Below are 6000 nucleotides of genomic sequence, written 5' to 3'. Positions count from 1 at the left end.
TTTCTTTGATTGACAATTGAAAATGTTACTGTCAAAACTCATAATCGGCCAAAACCAATTTTGCCTGCAAAAATCAGTCAAAAGTGGTTTTGACCAAAGGCGCTAGTCGAAATTGCTTTTGAGTGCAAAAAATCACTCGAAAGTGGTTTCGCCTGATTTAAAATTTTACCAATCAGTCAAAATTCATACAGTGTTATGATTAGTGAAAATTACTTGGAGATCATAAAAAATGAGTTACAAAAAAAAACATTTTAATGTGTAACATTTTTATAATTTGTGCATACAAAATAATCACACCTCACACCAAACGTAGGTACTACTTTTAAGAAGTCTGGGTATTCGTCAGGTAAAAGATAAGTAGATTATCAATTTGTTATCAAAAGTGGTTTTGACTGATTTTGAGTTTTGACTGTAACCTATACGTGTCCAATATTTTTTGATATTAATATTGATGGACTAAAAATGGTTTTAGGAAACTTGCTTAAATGAAATAGATAGGTAGGTATATCAGGAGAGGAGGAGATCCGTAAACGAACTAAAGTCGCTGACATAGCCCGACGGATTAGCAAGCTGAAGTGGCAATGGGCAGGGCACATAGTACGCAGAACTGACGGCCGATGGGGCAGCAAGGTTCTGGAGTGGAGGCTGAGTACCGGAAAACGCAGCGTGGTCGTGGTCCCTCACAAGGTGGACCGACGACATCGTAAAGGTAGCGGGAAAGCGCTGGACGCAGGCCGCTACCAACCGGGTAACATGGAAAGCATTGGGGGAGGCCTATGTTCAGCAGTGGACGTCCTATGGCTGAGATGATGATGATGATGATGAGGTATATCAATCGACTCACCTCTCCGGTATAATGTCACCAGAATGACTAATTAAGAGTCGACTTAACGTGTTTTTATATAAAACCTTATCGAGTTAGCACTTAAACGTCTTTGTAGGCCTATCTAAAGTCCTGACCTTTTGGCAAAAATAAGATTAGAATATTTTTCCTGAGTATTTTAGATGCTTATTCCAGAAAGAAAGACTTAATATTACCCATAAATTACTTCGTAAAGCTGTTTTTAGAATCGTGCTGACCGCTCGCTGATCGTCGGCGCTGACAAATCAGAATGTATGTAAATATGTAATTAAAGGGAACGTTCCTGAGTGACGCCGATCGCTCGGCGCCGACGTTTCATACATTTCGGCTGTCAGCGCTGACGGTCAGCGTGCGTCAGCGTGATTCTAAAACCAGCCTAAAGTAGGCACAGTCAGCGCCAAATACATAGTTCGTGACACCCAAAGTGGCCAAAAGTTGACAACGCAACCTTTTTTATTTATCACATTGCAGTAGCCTTGGCATTATCAAACAAATCAGTACTTTTCTTTAAAAAAAAATTCAAAAGATACCTAAGATATACAGGGTGTTACGTAAGCCGACGCTAGCCCATGTTAACATGTGAATATTTATTTATTTATTTAAGGACAGCTAACAAGATATACTTACACAATCAAAATGGAAAGAAAACATTGAAATGAATACATATTTATAGTGTAGCCTTAAAAAGCTAAATACAGGGTGGCCAAAACAGTGAGGTCTAAAAGAAAAATTTAGATTCCTTACCTCAAGGTGTACCTAAATCACCCCCATGTATATTATACGATTGTGCTTAGTTTAGGAGATAGAGTTAATTTTGTGATATTTTAAAATTTTATGACCTAGTAGGCTTTAAACATTTTTATCTTTTTTTTGGGTTGACTTTTTTCAGATTTCTTTTTTTCGACAGATTTCTTATGAATTGCAGATGTTTGAAAAAAATAATCACCTTCCTATCTTTGATTCAAGATACAAAAGTTTTGCTAGAAACATTAAAATCATGCTTTTATCAAAACGCTATCAAATTTTCAACTTAAAAGTTTAAGTAAAAAAAAGAACTTCCATAGGTCCAAAACTATTTTAAAAACTGCGCCGTTTCCTGAACTTTCATAATAATACAAAAAATCATGTACTTAATAGGCCACTATTTCCTGTAATCGGTACACTAAAGTGGTAAGTCGGAGATTTCGTTACATGTTTTTGACTTTCTTAGAGTGAATTAATATTGGGAATCCTCTAAGTTTACATTACGTAGAACAGATTTAAAGCAGTAACTGGACAGAACATATTTTTATTCTCAACGAGGAAGCTCTTGCCCTTCATCACACCTGGTGGAAACTGATGATTAGGCTGAAGGTGGAAGGGAACTTCAACTACAGAGGAACTATGGCTTCCTACCTCCAAATGCCGGAATACAGTAATGCTTTTAACATTATTGTTAAAGTGACAGACTTAGGAAAATAGAGTTGCTAGCCAGGCAGACTTAGATCAAACCCTACCACCAACCAAACCGAGCAGAAAATTTCACCTCCACTGGGAATCAAACCCGGGACCTCTGAAGCTTACCTCTTACCACTTGAAGACAGAGGCAGTTGTTACATTTTACTATTACCCTTGAAATACCTACTACAGTGAGAAGAAGAAGGAGGGATATTTGGTTTATGGTCATCAAAACTTACTTAAAATAACAATGTGTTCCGGAATTTGGAGGTAGGAAGCCATAGTTCCTTTGTAGTTGAAGTTCCCTTCCACCTTCAGCATAATCATCAGTTTCCACCAGGTGTGATGAAGGGCAAGAGCTTCCTCGTTTAGAATAAAAACATGTTCTGTCCAGTTACTGCTCTAAATCTGTTCTACGTAATGTAAACTTAGAGGATTCCCAATATTAATTCACTCTAAGAAAGTCAAAAACATGTAACGGAATCTCCGACTTACCACTTTAGTGGACCGATTACAGGAAATAGTGGCCTATTAAGTAGATCTTTTTTTGTATTATTATGAATGTTCAGGAAACGGCGCAGTTTTTAAAATGGTTTTGGACCTATGGAAGTTCTTTTTTTTACTTAAACTTTTAAGTTGAAAATTTGATAGTGTTCTGATAAAAGCATAATTTTAATGTTTCTAGCAAAACTTTTGTACCTTGAATCAAAGATAGAAAGGTGATTATTTTTTTCAAACATCTGCAATTCATAACAAATCTGTAGAAAAAAAGAAATCTGAAAAAAGTCAACCCAAAAAAAAGATAAAAATGTTTAAAGCCTACTAGGTCATAAAATTTTAAAAAATCACAAAATTAACTCTATCTCCTAAACTAAGCACAATCGTATAATATACATAGGGGTGATTTAGGTACACCTTGATGTAAGGAATCTAAAATTTTCTTTTAGACCTCACTGTTTTGGCCACCCTGTATAAATGGTAGGTATGGTGAAGTCAGAAAATTGATAATTATCATCATTTTAATTTTCATCCAAATCTGATTTTATAAATTTTATTTTGGTTACGTTACGTTTACGTGATAGGAAAATGGAGAATAACAGAAATTAATAAAAAAAACACGAATTAAAATGCAGATTTTTCTCAAAAAGTATTTTATTATTATTATTTGTTACTTGTGTATTTATTATTTATGTGTTTTATTAGCATTACCATTCATTTAAAATTATTACTATTTTTATTTTATCAGGTAATGCCTCCAAGTTCAAAGGTTGTGACGTTTCTTTTAAGTAAAGAAAAAAAATCTTAAAAAAAATAATAAAAAACTCAGATATACAGGGTATTAGGTAAATGGGTATATGAGCCAACACTAGCCCATGTTAACATGCTGTTAGAATATATATATCTACATACCTGATTTATATTAATATTCCATGGTAAATATGTATAATTGGTACACTTTTTAACTTGTTAAACAAACACTACACACACAAAACATTGCACAGCCGCCATATTAACTGACAGATTGAAATTCAGATTTATATAATTCGTAAATTAGAATTTATTGTAAGGTTTTTGGTTTCTTAATAATTCAGAATTTAATTAAGATCTCCGATTCTAAATATGAAAGATAATATTACCCTATTTTTAATATATTGTAAAATGAGAAACTCCAACTTCCGCTTCCGAATAAAAATAGTTTTAAGATCCTGTGCCGTGATTGGTCGACTGTTCTGATTGGTCGTTTTAAGCCGACCAATCGGAGTTGAGTAAAAAGAGGGAGAATTTGTGTATAAATGGATGGAATTTCTCATGGAGAAGTAGTCTGAACGGATCTTTGAGGTGATGCTGATTGCTGACCAAAGTTAAGTATACATTGTTCATTGGTACTATTATTATGCTTGTTGTGTAATTGTATTGTATTATTGTGATATTGTATTAACACGTGGCTATGTGGCTGCGCCAGGCCTATTATATTGACACCTGGCCAATTGATGGTGACATGCCACGGGGTCGGGTCGGTAGTTTGATGACCAGTATAAAGAAGGACAATGCTTATAGTTGCCGGTTATGTTATGGTACAAAACCTAAGTCGTAACCTAACCTAAACCTAAACCTAACCTAACCTAAACCTAAGTCTTAACGTAACCTAACTTAGAACTTGTGTTCTGTGTGTTTGATTATAAATACTGGTTATACAAAATACCGTCAAAATGTTAATAATAAATAAGACGTAATTACTGCTAGATTACTCATTTTTATATAAGTTATAAATTGTAACTGGTTGAAAAAGAGGCTGACAAAGGTGACTGAGTTTCTTCCGCCACTTCTTCTCAGCACCAGCCCATTTTGTCCAGAAGTGGTGGTAGGGCTAGCTATATTTGGGACGTGTATAAGTGCCCTGGAAAAGGGCTTTATACTGAATAAACCATTTGAATTTATAATTGGATTTTTAATTTGGAACTTGCTTATTTATTAAACTACAGTATCTATTATAGTCCTATATATTTCCACGGTATAATACGATATGATAGGAATATAACGTAAAGTATTTTATGCTAGATTTTGCTTATTATTATTCTTCTTTTTGTGGTAACTTTATTAATTAAAGAATCTGCTTTAATACATTAATATTTCCCAATTTACAAATGACTAATGCCCAAAATTCTAACATCAGAAGTGGGATTCGAGCGTTTTTGCTAATACTTCCTTGTCTAAGTTTCAGAATGGCACCTGCTCTCCGGATAGACCTCAAAACCGAATAAGATGCTGTTTTCCCGAATCGAAGACCTGATGAAAACGCGGCGCTGCAAGTCATCGAGTCAACAACCAGCGACAACGGTGCAGAAAGGTGATGAACATCGAAGAACGATCGACGGAGTTTGGATGAAGCAGCTTGGCGACCATCGCGAAGGCCGGTAAGGCCCTTTAGGGCTTTTCTTTAGTATAATTATGTATATTAAGTCGAGAACCTGTAACACCTATCTGAATTGATATCATTGTAGTTCACAGCGAGTTATATCAAACCTAAGATACGTCTCTCAGAGCAAAATTATACTAGTAGTAAATCTTTTTAATAGAAGTCTAATTAGCAGTGTAGAGTATGACAGTGTTGTTTAACTTGCATGGAAGGTCACCATGGTCCTAAATGGGAGGGCTATTTCGCCGGATTGAAAAGACAATGCATAAGACATTTATTTCAATAATCAAAATACATTGTGTAAGAAAGCATAAAAAAAAAATAGTTTTGATATAAATTTTTCACATAGTTACATACTAAATAAATACAATTCAAATTCTAATTCTATTGCAATATTACAATACATTTGAAAAAAAATATTATAACTGATGAAATAGGCTAGTAAAGTAAAATTTCAAATTCAACTCGACAAAAATATTAGCATGATCCACTACGCTATATTTTTTTTTCTTTTTTTTCCGTAAGAACATCTCACCGCCCCTAGGTATTCTTTCTTATTAGTTTTTCCTTTTTGTTGTATTCTATTCGACAAGTCTTTTCTTCTAATCTCTTGGCGTTTTATCCTTTCTCTTCTGTAGTCTGCTGTGTTAACTTTTCATGCCGTTCCGACTCATAAAATCCACGGAAGGTTGTAGACATAATCCTAATTTTGGTTAATGGTTTTCCTAAATTTAGTTTACTTCTACTATTAAAAACACTTGGTTCATTACATGATTACTACCGG

Source organism: Ostrinia nubilalis, chromosome 26, assembly GCF_963855985.1.
Source record: "Ostrinia nubilalis chromosome 26, ilOstNubi1.1, whole genome shotgun sequence".
Lineage (NCBI taxonomy): Eukaryota > Metazoa > Arthropoda > Insecta > Lepidoptera > Crambidae > Ostrinia > Ostrinia nubilalis.
This window is presented reverse-complemented; position numbering follows the sequence as displayed.